Below are 15,171 nucleotides of genomic sequence, written 5' to 3' on the forward strand. Positions count from 1 at the left end.
ATTGACGAGATGTTTCCTAGTGATCTGTTCATCTTCCTGGAAAGGACAGGATGGACGATGACATAGGAGGACAACTCCTCGGGAGGATATACAATGGGTCACATGTGGCCTAAGTGCTGTGAGTCTACACTCCCCGTCCCTACTCTACAGAGATACCTACGACAAATATGATTTTAATCTGAGCCCATGAAATATTGTGTATATACATATTTACGTGGGCTGTTGAAAAAAAAAAAAAAGGAGGATGTTCAAATTTCCCGGGCTACGTACCTACATTCGATTAGTGATATATTTTATTTTTTCATGTTGGTACACTTGTCTCGAACATGTGTTCACAGTTTCAGCTGTGTAGTATATTCAGTTTGTTGATGCGAGGCATAAGAGCTAGAAGTGTTTCGGGTGTTTGGCGATTTTCTGCTATAGAAAAAAAAATGGATCGATAATTTGCATCAAATTTTATGAAAAAATTGAATTTATTTCTCAAAAACACTTGAGATGTTGACAGTGACATACGGTGATTGATCCCTGAGTCAGAAAAAAAATTACGAATCGTACAAGGTTTTCACAGAAGGTCGACAAGATGTGAATGACGAGGCTCGCCATGGACGCCCCAGCACATCAACAACCGATAAAAATGTTGAGCGAAGCGAAGGCAATTGTAATGGAGATTCGTCAAATCACTACTGAAGAATATGCTGAGGATATCGGCATTTCGATTAGCTTATGTCAACCAAAATCTTTCGGAAATTTTTGGCATGAAGCATGTGAAAATTTTTGTCAAATCAAGAAATTAATATTCAGTGAAAGAAGCGCATTACAAACTGTCACTTTAACTATTCTTTACTTTAGTGAACCGCCAGCTTGCGACAATGATCCCCTCGAATATTCAAATCAATCTCATCTCATCTCCAAAGAAACATAAAAATTTTACTTGTCATAAAAATATTCCTGGCTATATTTGAAAACATCCGCTATCAGAAACAGAACTCTCCAACAATATCAAAACAAACATAAATCAACATAACCCTGATAAGATTATCATGATTTGAAGCTGCCCAAAAACGAAACTTCATAAAATTTCCATGGTAACGTTCGCTATTTTCTCCCGTTTCCGTGCATCTGTCTACTTGGGTAAAAATAATGTTACAATGCGGGTCCCACGTGAAGTGAGTAAGTAACACATAAAAATTACTTAATGTCGTTATTAAAATTGATGACCCACATGGTGGAACGGGTTTGACAATCATGCAGTGAAGAACATATGAAGGTTACAAGTCGCAATGGTAATGGTAATCGCATATCGGATTTTTTAATTGGAATACAGACATAAAAAACAACAAATTGAATGAGACTTGTTTTGCAAAACACAGGATCTATCTTTCATTAGTACAAAAGAATAATATAACCGGTTTCATACAGGGTATTGAAGAGAAATGTATAAAAAAATTATGAACACTCTGAACCGTTGCTTGATGAGGCTTTTTTCTTAAGGACTAACACAAGCACTACAGAAAAATCCTTGAGGCGCTCTAAGAGCGGTGCCTGTGCGCTAAAGATTGAATTCATTCGTTAAAACGTTCTCAGGAAGTATTCCGCATAAACGGAGTTCTTCGAATGAAAGAGTTCTTGAACAGTGAAGTTCAAGGTGTACTGAGTTGAATCTCTAAACGATGAGCAGTCACAGTCCGTCGTGTGTTTCTGATATGAACCGTTCTTGATGGAATCAAATGTCCCAAGTCACTTGAACACCTCCCGTGAAAGTTACTATAGAAAAGAGACAGATCTCCAACCTTTCTTCGACGTTGCAGACTATCAAGCTGGCAAGTGATGTTCGGGTTTCCAATCAGACGGATGACTCTTTTCTGGATGAAATCCAGCAGCTTCAGGATAAGCTTAGGTGCGGAGCTCCATACATGAGAACAACACTCCAAAGAGGGTCTGATCTGAGCTTTATAATGCATCAAAAGTTGCTGAGGTGTGTTTAGTTTTCTGGTCCGGAACAGTGTTCCAAGCTTTTGAGAAGCAGTCTTTGCAATTCCAGCGATATGATTGTGCCAAGACATGTTGGTGTCCATTTTAACCCCCAACAAACTTATCGAAGTAGAAAGCGGAACTGACTGCCCTGTCATTATCACCTCCAATCATCTCCTGCTGCTGGTGAAGATGTGCATCCGCAGCCGATGTCCTGGAATCTGAATGAAATGACGAGACAAGTGTGCTGTCGTCAGCAAAGCAATATATTGGATTCGTCGTTTTTTTCAATAAGTCGTTGATATACAATAAAAAGAGGGTTGGAGACAATATGGATCCCTGGAAAACACCAGCGTTGATGGTAAAAGTATTCCAGAGATATCCATCGAAGGCGACTTGCAGGGAACGTTCTTTCAGGAAGCTGGGTAGCCATACACAAAAACGATCCGACAAGCCATAACATCAAAGTTTGGCCAGCAAACCACTATGCCACATACGGTCATAGGTCTTAGAAATAGCAGGCGCAACAGCTCTTGACTCCCCATGCGTTATTTCAAATATGGGTGACATACAATAGAAGGTCGCCCATTGATCATACCGAAGGGAAAATTGATGATCGCTCAAGATGTTGAAGCGTTCCAAAATCTACATGTTTCAGCAGATTTGATCAGCCATCTAATAAGTTTTGTCATCACCTACTGTTATATAAATGACATAGTAGGATAGTAACAGTAACTGATGAAGTCACCGCGTAGCGAAACGCGTTGTAACCGCTGGATTTGGGAATAACAGAAGCAATCATTATATAATAGTTATATCCGCTAGGACTATACACATCCGTCTTTCAGGCGGAAGTGTATGCTATATTTCAGTGTGCAAGGCTTATTAAATTGAGAACTCAAAGAAATGAGCGGTTCAATATTTTCACAGATAGCAAAAGCGCACTAGGGGCTCTGACAAACCCGAAGATGACATCAAAACTGGTTTGGGAATGCCATGAAAAACTGAATGAACTTCCAAACAGGAACAAATTAACTTTGTACTGATGAATGCGCTAGACGCGACTCATCAACTTCATATATAGGTCCTGAACCAGCTCTGGGGGTACCAAAATCATTGATACGAAACCAGATTAGGACATGGACCAATAAGAAGCACACAGAGTACTGGACAAAAGTACCTGGCAACAAACACAGTAGAGCCTTCATTAGGAAACCGTCCGAGAAAAGAACCGAAGAACTACTTCAATATAGTAAGGATCGGCTCACAATAATTACAGGGCTACTAACCAGTCATTGTCCGCTTAGAGGACACCTGAATGAAATGGCGCTTTATAACGGAGACCTCAGCTGCAGATTATGCAACGAAGTGAAGCTCTACACATCTTATGCGAATGTGAGGCACTGAATCACAGGAGGCAGGCAATATATGGACGTACGAAATTATGTCCAGAAGAATATGACGAACATCGAACATACAACCTGTACAAACTAGTACAGGAAACGAGACTGATGGAATGGGTGTCATGAGGTACAAAAAAAATAGTAATAGTGAAAATTTAAAATCATTACTGACATAATTCAAGTGCATCTCTTTCAAATATCAAAATAATAAACTCAGAACTTAGCTCCAAATCAATCGTTCTGATAAACACATACAAATTATAGGACTGCTTTGACAAAAAACTATTGAATAAATTATGGGGCCTAATCTTCTGCAAAAAATGATGGAAAAGATCAATGATAAGAACACCTTTTGGCTACCACAGCTTTCTATACCTAATTCGAAAAAAAAATCCATATGTTGCTCAAAATATAAAAAGTTAAGTCATCAATTTTAGTCATATAAAAGTATAAATACAATCACAATTTATTTGACTATTTCATTTCATTTTGTAAAACCTATAAATTAGATGACATTTAGCCTCTCCTGTTGAGAATTTGTCCAGGAAATAGAAGTGAAGTGTAATAAAAAAAACTAAAAAATCTACAATGATTACAGGTTTTATGAGGCATTTTAATAGATTCCTAACTTATTGATCGGCATTGAAAATCAAGAATTCCTTTCTCTATTCATTCAATTTATGGTGAATTATAAACTCATCAGAGGTTATCCAGAACATAGATAACCAATCTGATTCAATCTGATAATATATAACTCATTCATTAGCGCCAGACATTTATCGATAGGTGATTAACCTCAATCTGCCAAATTGATATATTTAAAACTTTATTCGATCTCATCGGGCCATATACCCGTAGGGGGACTTTTTTCTGAAGTAGTAGTTTCTAGTTTCTACAACCACAGGGAGATGAAAAAGTATCAAAAATTGGATTCCGAACAAAAAATTTTCCTAAATTTTTGCAATACTTGAATTGACCAATGATTCATTCAGTAATATTACGGTAATGTATGTGATACATACATAATTATTGGAAAGCTCTTACGAATAGAAACGTCCCTGTCTATAAAGTCGTAACTTCAAAGTTATTTCAAACTTATTGACGATTTCATTACGCTTTTAGATACTTATTGGAAACAGAAATCTGTTTAAAAAATATGTTTTTCCGTTAATCAGCTGTCGCCCCCATACGAACGACAACTCTCAGAAGTTGATAAACTTGTGCGAGCTAAGGACTAACGAGGTCTTACCTTTTAACATGTGATTCCTAACACGGTTGCAGAATCATCCCAGCTTCAACCAGATAAATTCTCTCGAAAAAAAAAAACTGATCGAGGCGGGAATCAAACCCACGGTCTTCCGATCGTGAGTCGGGCGCACTACCACCACGACCAATTCCAAATGAATCATGTATTTGCCAGAATTTTTTTTCAATTCACTTACCTGTCTGTATTAAAGACAACAATGAATACTGATCTTCCTCTCTCTAAAACAAAATATCTTATTTTTGTAGATCATAAAATATCTACCGAAATAATAATAATAAAAATGAATAAAAATTTAATGATCAATGTATGTGCGTTTCATACATTTTTAAAAACCTTTCAGATAAAATTGATGAACAGTATTCTCTTTTTTCGATTATAGGTTGTTATACGTTTTGTAGCTCATAATCGGCCGGAATAATGATCATAATATTCAACAGTCTAATGGAATTTTGATTATTGTTTTTGCGTTTATGGTATGTTTTATATCATTTCTGAAAATGTTTCTGACAGAAATGATGGACGGTCATCATTTGTTTCGATTCCAGGTGACCTACAAATTATGGGACATATTGTAATGAAAAAAAAAACCCTGCACATACACCACCATTAGCATTATGATCTTCTAGTAAGAAAACGCTGAAAATAGCATTAGTTGATAACCTACAGTCTTCGAAAAATATGTGTTTCTTCATCATTAGATTTTGAATTATTAAACCTTATTCCGAGACTTATGCATTGCTCAGACAAATTATAAAACTACCGATCATAGAAAAGAAAGGATGAAACTCCATCATTACCGTTCAAAATGTTTGGAAATGCAAGAAGAATACCAGAAGGGTTTTTGACAGGATTTTGGGCGATGCCAAAAATACCATGAAATCCCGCGAGATGTGGGTCAACCTGTTATCTAAAGAAAAGGATCACTATTCATCATTTTCGTCAGAAAAGTTTTCAGAAATGCAAAAAATAATACTAGAAAAGCAAAAATGTTGGTTCATTATAATCATTATTTCGAAAGGTACCTAAGTAATACAAAATGTAGGTCATTTTTAATAATAATAATAATAATAACAATAATTTATTTCCCAAGAGACAAAATATTCAATTGGAATAGTCACGACTACAAAAAAACATACAAGGTAGGTTTAACAAGTTCACATTCACATTCTAAACATATAAAAATGTTATATATGTGAAATATGAATGAACATCACGGATCACTATTCAAAAGTACCGCAAAAAATAATAACCTTCAATATAGATATATACGATGTATCTTCAAAAGGGGGATTTTCGTTTTTCTCAAAAAACATTTATTAATTCGTCAATTTATATTGAAGTAGTCTCTCTCAAGATATAATACACCTAAGCAAGCGCTTATCCAATTCTCGAAGCAGTTCTGATATACATTTTTTCGTGTGCCATTGAGCTCTTAGCGGTTCGGCTTTGAGCTCCTTAATTGTCGCAAAACACCATCCTTACATGGGTATCTTGGGTATCTTCTATCTTGGAAACAGAAAGAAGTCGCAGGGGAGCAAATTTGGTGAATACGGTGTCTGAGGCATGATAACGCTGTTGTTTTTGGACAAAAAATCAACCAACCACAAGTTCCTGAATCTAAACGATACGGAAATTTTGCACTATGCAGGGAAGGGTTGCAAACTCAATTATTTGCATAAACATTGCATATTCAACCTGTTAAATGACCAAATCGATCTAGTTTACTCATCGGTTTTCAAATTAGCATATCCACATTGTCACAGGCAAACAAAATTCCGGTACTCAATTAAGTTAAGTATCTCTGTTATTACCTAGACTGGTGTTATATAAGGACTAATGTAATCAGTCATTTCTAGTTTAATGTACATGTTTGAAAATGTCCTTATTGGACGAAACTGCAGTAACGTTAGTTACAAATAAAAGTGGTAAAAAATATAGAAACTTTCAATTCTCATTTTTCATGTTGAACATTGAAAAAATTAAAACCCTATACTTAGCTCACATTATATGAAAAATAACTTTCTTCCACTATTTGAAGCATGAATAAATCCCTGCGGAGAACATTACTGGCGGTAGTTGCAATCTCGTGACCAAAGTAAATGTTGGGTCACGATGGGAGGTCTACTTGCTAATCCATCAGAGCGTTTTTGTTTTCATTTGTCAGTTATCAAGAACTAGCGATCCGCCCCAAAATCATAACTATTGACAAATCACGCCCCGTGTTGCTCATTGGTAATCTAGATGGGTGAAATAATTTTTAAAATAATGTCTTATTCAAAACAACGAATCTTCTCTCTCTTCAACTCCAGTTTGGGTTCAGATATATCCCCAGGACTTGGAATAAATTGAATGATATCAAACTGAACGTACAGTAAGCAAGGAGGCGGACAAGACTGATGTCAAAGTCTATGAAAGCGACTCTAACATCACACAATACAATTACAAACCTGACTGAGCCATCATGACTAGTCAAACCGTATAATAGTCCAGTCAAAATAAACGCAAATAGTGCCAGGCCTGAAATGATTCACATGGAGCTGAAAATTGGTGAATAGGTACAGCTTTTGAATAAACTGTTGTATCCAGTATAACTCTGCTCATCAATATTGATAAGCACTATTACGCGACTCGTGAAGTTAAAATGGCTTCTGAAACAACTCATGAGTTACTGAGACATTCGAGGATGAAGGTGAAAATTCCTTCGACTATTTTATGACAGTTTCAACAAACGAAAAGAATTCCTCGCAAAACTCAATAATTTATTTCAATTTCAGTGTTTTACTGCAAAAAAATCGAACATTTTGGTAAAAAGCTGATTTCGTCATTATTGAAACATCAATAGAACAATTTAGTAAAACAAAACAACTGTGGTGATGAAAGTTTGCATTTTTGAATACTATCAATATCACATTTCATATTTAGATGCAATATCTGGAACACTATTTAAAATTTTTGAATAACGTGTCATCTCTACAAGTCTTCACTACAATTTATTTGCGTTCTTGGCATATATAAGGAACACCAAAAAATTTATTGCATTGATGAGTACAGATATTTAAGTTTTATAAAAACCACACGAAACAATTACATCTCTCAACATCTGCTTTACGTCATCAACGTATCATTTTCTAATTAATATAATGTTAAAGAAAACTCGATTACAAAAGTTCATGCATATATTTACAGAAGTCGTTTTTGAAAGCAGTCATATTTGAAAACAGATATTTGATTTTTGGTACAGACTAAGTTCATGGGCCGCACTTTTTGCAATACTTAGCCTGAGTGACAGCTTCAAACATAGCCAACTACGATCCCGCGAAAAAGGTAAATTTTCGATATTTTGCTTCGCGTTGATGATACCGACATAAGTTATTCGAAAGAGTTGTTTAGAAATCGATTTTGATCTAAATACCGAATTTCAACCCAAAATTCAAAATTTGTTTTTTTTTTGTAATTTTCATATTCAAGTCCGATTTTCAATTAATGGTTCCCAATAAGAAGGTAGAGAAATGATAAAATACTCAAAATCAATGAAATGAATGTTTTCATAATAAATATTAGGTTTTCAATTTTTATTCCTAAATTATAACGAATTTATTATTTTCTTTACAGCGCGTCTCCAACGTGAAGCAAAGTATCAAGAATTTGCTCTTTTCGCAAAAACACAGTAGGCTGGGTTTATGGATGTCACTCTGGTTGAGTATTGCGAAAAGTGCAGCCCATGAAGGTCTATGCATGTACCAAAAATCAAATCTCTACTTTCAAAAACTATTAAAATACAGTCGTGTCTTCAGCTTAAATGTGTCACACTGTATAGTATATAAAATACCTAGGACTCATCTTTTGAAAGGGGATATCTTGGAAAAAATGGGTCGTAGAAAAAAAGTATAGGGATAGTTTTTATAGACAATTGCATGATCTACAAATTTCTTTCACATATTTTTAAAATATCACTCACCGTTAACGAGAAAAATGTCAAAATACAAATTTTTGACATTTAACCTCAATTACATTTTGGAGCACCCATTAAATCTATGGTCACTTTCGATATTTTATTTTAAACAGTGTATCCAAGATCTGTATCAATTAATTTTCAGCTCTATGCGAATCATTGTAAATTGAAATGTCTATTTTGACTGGATTATAACGGCATGTACAACACGTTTAAAAAAAAACAATTTTCTTACACAGACACCTGGTGATGGCTCAATCCCGTAACATAATCCACTGGCAACAAACGAATACGAAACGTCGTCGGCGCGAGTATTTCCCATTCACAGAAATAAATAAACCCGATAGACAGATCTGAACGGACACTATGTCAGAAAAACACATTCATAAATATAAAGCGCAATTACGCCAACATAGACTTCACTTGTTTCAGTTCTGCCGGCGCGATTATTTTATCGAGAACGCGGCGGCCGCGTACAGAATCGAGTGTGCTGTGATGCAGACTGCGCTCGCTCTCTGTCTCTTGCATCCCGTGCACACGGTTAGATAGATTTGCCCTCGATGCATGTGTACATATGGTCTCAAGGACAACTACAATTATATAGGCTGCGCTGCTCTTCTTTCTCTTCTCGCTTCTTTCTGGTACAGGCGCGGTGTTCGGCGAGAGGTGGGGCGAGGCTCAACTGGTCAGGATGATTAATTGTTAATCCGTGTTGGGAAATATTGCAGAATTAATCACTTTTACTTTCGTTTGGAGCGGGCGACTTATTTTTTCAATGTTTTCATCAAATTATAGTTTATAACAAATTGAATTAGTTGCACGTCGTTGAAAACGCTATATAATGAATTTTGTTTCACAAAAAGTTTAAAGTTTTTCACGAAGGAGCAGAAGGATCACAACCTGTTTATGAAAAACACTCACTTCAGAGTTTTAACTCCGAATTTATCGAAAGTTTTGAGATTATATGCTTCAATCATGGAATATTGTTAAATTAGGATTTTCAATTCAGAATTTTATTGAATTTCGACAATGAACTCAAATTTTGTGGATTCTATTTTTGTAGTCCTCATAAAATATCATAAAATTTTAAACTGTAACAATCGCTGTTCATGATTTTTTTACTTGACGGAGGAACAAAATAGTCATTAGGCAGTAAATTCGTTTTTGTATTCGAAATAATAATTTATTTGATGCGATGCTTTACATTGTTTTTATTGATTTCATCAAAAACTTTTCTTCGGTTCCCTAATGGAATAATGGCGACAAAAAAAACATAATTTTTTTTGCAGTACTTCGTGAAAGACAACTTTCGTGCAATTCTGGTCATGTTCAAATACCCAAACAGTGGATTATGGATTACTTTCCGATTCATACGAATAAATCGACATTTCACAACAAGTTACAATATTTTATATGGATTTACTCCTCAAATTGAATTTTATGAGCATAACAATTTTGAGCATCGGTCAAGTGAAACTGTGCGGAATCAATCTGATCGTTTTCACATTTGAATGTTCATGCGAAATCAAATACGTTGCAGTCGCTGATATAATGAAGAATACTTCTGTGTTACAACATGTCATAGGTCGTTTATCTTAGCCATGGTATAAATGTTTTTGAAATCACGATCAATTTTGGCCATTCTTCACAAAATTTGTCACCAACTAAACAAACAAATGGTAAACAGTTTTTTGGAAAGTGTTTCATTACCAAGAATTGATTCCAGTTGAGTTGGGTCTTTCTCAAAATCGTGAAAAATCATCCAGCAAAATACTTCACGACTGATTTTCTTATTTTCATTCACTGTTTTTTCCACTTGTTGGCAATTACTTCCTTCAAATATCTGTTCTTCGATGTTGAAGAATTTGAGGTTGGAAGTGTGTGGATTTGTGTCCTCCTTTCCACATTACGTCAATGCCTTTTGAAATACATCATTATAAGAATTAGTCTCATTATATCTAACAGAAATCATAGATGGATGTTGGAAAAATTTGGCGCCCAACGTGGGGCCCGATCATTTTCGGAAAGTAATTATATCCAGTGTTATAAATGAAACATCTATTGTATGTATTGTCTAGAGATGAGATAGAGATGAGATATTTTTTTGTATGTTTGAATAACTTCATAGGAAAGACCAAAGCTGCAGTAAATGCTGCCCCACATTTAATGAAAAATAGCGATAACCGCTAAAAACCAGTGACTGCTCAGAGAAGCGTATAACTGCAAATCCTTTGAAATATAATTCAAATCAGGTAATCACAGTGACTTATAATGCTCCATCGAGAATCATTGCATCAAATCGTAGTTGATGACTTGATTCAGATCTGTTCTGTTTTGTTTAAAATCTGTTTTTTTCGTTAATCAGCTGTCGCCCCCATACGAACGACACCTCTCAGAAGTTGAGAAAGTTGTGCGAGCTAAGGACTAACGAGGTCTTACTTTTTAACGTGTGATTCCTAACACGGTTGCAGAATCATTCCAGTTTCAACCAGATGAATTCCCTTGGGAAAAATATCTTGTCGAAGCGGGAATCGAACCCTCGGTCTTCCGATCGTGAGTCGGCCGCACTACCCCCACGGCCAATTCCACAGATTCAAAATATAAAGTGATAGAAGTCGCCGGAAACATACTCGATCATGATTCGATGAAATCAGTTATGCAGATAAAAAAACCTCATTTTATAAGTCAGAAGAAATTCCATAAGTTTGACGAATAATTTTCAGGATGAAATAGTATGAACTTCTCTCTGAAGTTTTTCTTTGTATGTGATCGAATTGAATGACTCCAATACAAGTCATACTTATCAAAATTTAATATGAATAGAATGAAAAACAAATTAAAATTCTTCAAAATGTTTAGCGGAAGTTTTCAAAATAACTAGTATTCAAGAGTGATGGCACATACCCAAACGAGGAGAAAATAATAAATTCTATCATGTGACGATATAAATGTAATCGTATTTCAGTCATGTGCCCGTATAAATTAGGTAAGTAGGATTTAATTCTTCGAAACAAATAAATTGGAATGTTTCATCGAATCCTTTGCAAAATAGAGATTTCATTCAGGATTACTACGAGATTTGCGATAATTTCATTTAATTTTAGATCTCCAAAATGGGTGATATTATTTTGAAAATCAAATGAAAAAGTAGAATTTGGTAACTCAACAATCCATTCAGTAAATAATAACTGTCATATTTTTTCTCATAAACCAAAGCCTACTATTCACAAGCAAATAATCTATAGAGAAATAAGTACATGATGATATATGTCAGTAATATATTTGGAAAGGTTAACATTACATGTAATATATAAAAATATTGTTTGTCAGGAGCTAATAATTTATTAAATCAATAACAAATTAAATATATCGTTCTGATTAGTTGTGTTTGAATCAAATAAAGATTTGTCAATAGGAATTTGCAAATCAATTCATCACCATCTTGACGATTTTATTGGGTTCAGTTGAACCTTCGTCAAAAATGAGCGATTCAACTTCAGACCAACACTTATTAAATTATTGGATATCTGAATAAAAACTAATGTGATTAAAATTTTTTAAGTGATGTTCCAAATAGTCAAATGAATCAAAAGTCCTTGCTTAGTGAAGTTGGATATATGGTCATAATATTGCATGAGACTTCTGATTGAGAAAAAAACCGATTTTGACTATTATTGAACGACAGCCAAAATGAGCCTGTTATTAAAAAATGCCGTTGCCGGCCGAAGATTCATAAATGCTTGATATGTGCAGTTCAACCACCACTTCTAATCTTGTTCCACTGATGAGGCTGATGCATGCCGCAACATACACATTAAAGTTCCTGGCCGGCCCTTTTTTCGTCAGTCTGGGTGTCCAAAGGATGTGACTGACAAACAGGAAATTCGCAATTAAATGCAGTTTTTCGAAAAAGTTATATAGGGTTACGGTATGAAGTGAATAATCGGACACACGAATTAGAGTGAACTGGCAACACTACCATGAGATAACGACAGGAATATTATCTATTATTTTGATGCTTCAAGTAGAAAAAAATACAAGCAGTGTTTATCAGCGAAAAAACAAATATTCCATAGAAATGACTTGCAGTAATATACCACCGTTGACCTGAAATAATTTTATTCGAGTGTCAATTGACATATTTAGAAAAGTGACAATTGATAAATTTGAAAAATGTCAATTGAAAAATTTAAAATTGTCAATTAGCCATTTTTATTTATAATTTTTTTTAATTTTTGCAGAGGCACTATTTCGAGTTACTCTTTTCTACAATACTATTTTCGAAGATTATTATACCAAAAATGTTATTTTTCGAATACTCTAGTACAAACTTCTCTTTCCTAAATTTTTCATGATTATGGGGGAACGTAATTTTTCTTTTCTGCAATTCAATGTTCATGTGAAAGAAGTTGTTTCGGGAGGGCTTTTTTGTTCAGTTTGTATCTGAAAGTAACTAGCATTGCTTTCTTACATTCTTCGTTCCCACAGTTTTTTCTATAATGGTGGAGAAGTGTTAGCCAAAAAATATTTTCCAAGAAACTTATCCCTTCTAAAAATATACCCATTTCAATTCGAACAAAAATTGTGTTTGAATGTCACTGAACCACTCAAAATCATTGCAGAGAACGATTTCATTGATTTGAAAGAAATCAACGAATAATTGTATTATGATTTTTTTAAACGAATGGTTTTAAAAATATTTGAATAATTCACTTACCAATTAAACCAATCAATCTAGAATGTTCCAACGTAGTTATAAGGTTTTGATCATTTTAACGTATTAATAGTGTTTCAAAGTAGTTATAAGTTTTACTAAAAAAATCACTTTTATCATAAATTAGTTTTAAATGTCTATACCCGTGCAAGTACCCGGGCAATACAAGAACTTGAAACCCTTCCACACACAAGCAAATCGGTTTTAGTGGAATTCATCCTGCCCTTGTTTATTGTCTGATGTAACGTAATCTCCATCGTATTTTGCATTTTGAGATTGTCAATAAACATTATTATTATAATTCCGAACAACGGATATCAAAAATTACTTACTTTTTTTTTAATTCGATGAATTACGTTTGTCACTAAAGAAAACTACAAGCATATTCATATTATTGGTATCAAATGAAGTTTTACAAATTTTTTTCATCAAAATTCAATATTTTGAAAACTTTTGATATCCTCGGAGGAAATTACTTGAAGTGCAGGCCACCTTGCTTTTGAATACCTATTTAAGATTGTTTCTTTCTGCAATGTCAAATGGTATTTATCGTTACTTTGCATCTGTTGTATCTGGATTCACTATTTGCTTTTATTTTTTCCCTTTTGTGAAGTCTTTTTATTCATCCACAATACTATCATGTTTGTTTTATATAGTTTGCATTGAATACATTCAAAATCTTTCATTAAATTTCCACTTTGGATTTACATACTACTATTTGTCGCCTGCGGCGTAGAATTTGGAATTAGTTTGTCACATTGAGTTTTGTGAGACCATTTTAAACAAATAGTTGCAATATATTTTTATTAACCTATAATTTCAGGTTTCAAACTTCAAAACTGACAAAATTCAATACAATCTTTGCACCCCTATTTTCCCCTTTGGGGGTGGAAATCCCTGATTCCCTATCTTGATGCTTATTTACGCTTTACAAAGAACCTACCTGCATATTTCAAGATTCTAGGTTCAGTAGCTTCGGGTGTACGTTAATAACAGAGCGGGCAACAGCTAGTAATTAGTATTTTCACTTTAAAAATACAGTAACTAAAAACTATGCCAACTACACTAAGTAATGAATAGCTTCAAGAATCGAATTATGTTACCTATAAAGAAATTTGTAAAACTAACACAACCGTCAACGACGTCTGCCATCACGCGTTTGCCCGTGTTCGGGTCGCGTTCTCGGCGATGGCGCTTCACTGCTCAGACCGTCTCTCTACCCTTGCGCATCGTCCCCCGTCATCTTACAGTAGACGCGACGCGCAATGGCTTACTGCGTTGCGTCAGGTTAATCTTATCGTGATAACTTTCAAACGATTCGTGCAAATTACTTAGTGTAAAAGACACTACTTGAAACGACAATTGTATCAATTTTTATAAGAATTTGATAGATATTCTGAAATGTACATTGCAAAGGAAGTATCAAAGTTCATTGTATTTCTGGCTCAGTATTTTGCATATAGTGGCTACCACATGAGAGGTGGATATATGCTATTGCGGACTTTTATTTAGATTACTAGAACTTACGATAAACCATCTTACAGTAGATTATTTGCATGTAACTCCAACGTTTTAAGCAGCGCACGACAATATAGCTCTCAGGGGAACAAGAATTTTTCCGACTTACTTAATGCTTATCGTTATATTATGACCAAAATTACATAAAACCTTTATGAATTGTAGCCTATATGTTATTTTGATGTATGAGCTGTATTTATGGGAAGTTTCAACATGACTCAATTCAATTCAACACGACCATATAATGTTGGATATTGAATTACAGAGAATTACAGAGGTTTTAAAAAGGGCATGAAACTCAATTCAAAGTATAATTTGTTTTATAAATTACGCTCTCCTCCAAAAT

The 15,171-nt window shown here is 34.5% G+C and overlaps 1 protein-coding gene across 3 annotated transcripts in view; it reads right to left on the minus strand.

Moving 5' to 3' along the window:
• EcR (Ecdysone receptor) overlaps positions 1-15,171 on the minus strand; it is a 494,390-nt gene that overhangs the window by 300,630 nt on the left and 178,589 nt on the right. The window contains exon 1 of one of the 3 annotated variants that reach the window (XM_074175642.1): positions 8,829-9,135. The exons of the other annotated variants lie outside the window; for them this stretch is intronic. The gene's annotated coding sequence lies outside the window, so the exon portion shown is untranslated. Of the gene's footprint in view, positions 1-8,828; positions 9,136-15,171 lie in introns of those variants that run through there. 3 annotated transcript variants of the gene reach the window in all.

The sequence above is a fragment of the Leptinotarsa decemlineata genome, unplaced genomic scaffold (genome assembly GCF_025532065.1).
Source record: "Leptinotarsa decemlineata unplaced genomic scaffold, Ldec_3_MD MMD2_tig00001064_RagTag_RagTag, whole genome shotgun sequence".
NCBI lineage: Eukaryota > Metazoa > Arthropoda > Insecta > Coleoptera > Chrysomelidae > Leptinotarsa > Leptinotarsa decemlineata.